Source organism: Eimeria mitis, genomic scaffold (assembly GCF_000499745.2).
Source record: "Eimeria mitis Houghton genomic scaffold, Emh_scaff1656, whole genome shotgun sequence".
Classification (NCBI taxonomy): Eukaryota; Apicomplexa; class Conoidasida; order Eucoccidiorida; family Eimeriidae; genus Eimeria; species Eimeria mitis.
Window position 1 is genome coordinate 10,287 of NW_013569972.1, and position 361 is coordinate 10,647.

The window sequence follows — 361 nt, forward strand, 5'->3', positions numbered from 1 at the left end:
CAGCTAGCCAGGTGGGGATCCAAGTAAACTAGGGGCGCCAGATGCATGCAGTGCAGCGGGCTGTTCACGGCCAGCGCAGGCCGTCCAACTGCTAGCTACCCAGCTAGCTACAGCTAGCTGGCTCTCGCCCCCTAACTAACTAGCTAGCTAGCTAGCTAGCTAGCTAGCTAGTCTATGGAGAGGACTGCAAACTACGGCCAGCTACACTTAGCTCCTCTTGCTGCTAATGAAATATATTTGTTTGGGGCTGCGTTCAGCAGCAGAGACTGTCTGTATATACACCCCATAATATTTTTTTTTAATATTATTATATATTTTTAATATATTTTATACTACACTGTATAGTACACAATTTGTAATA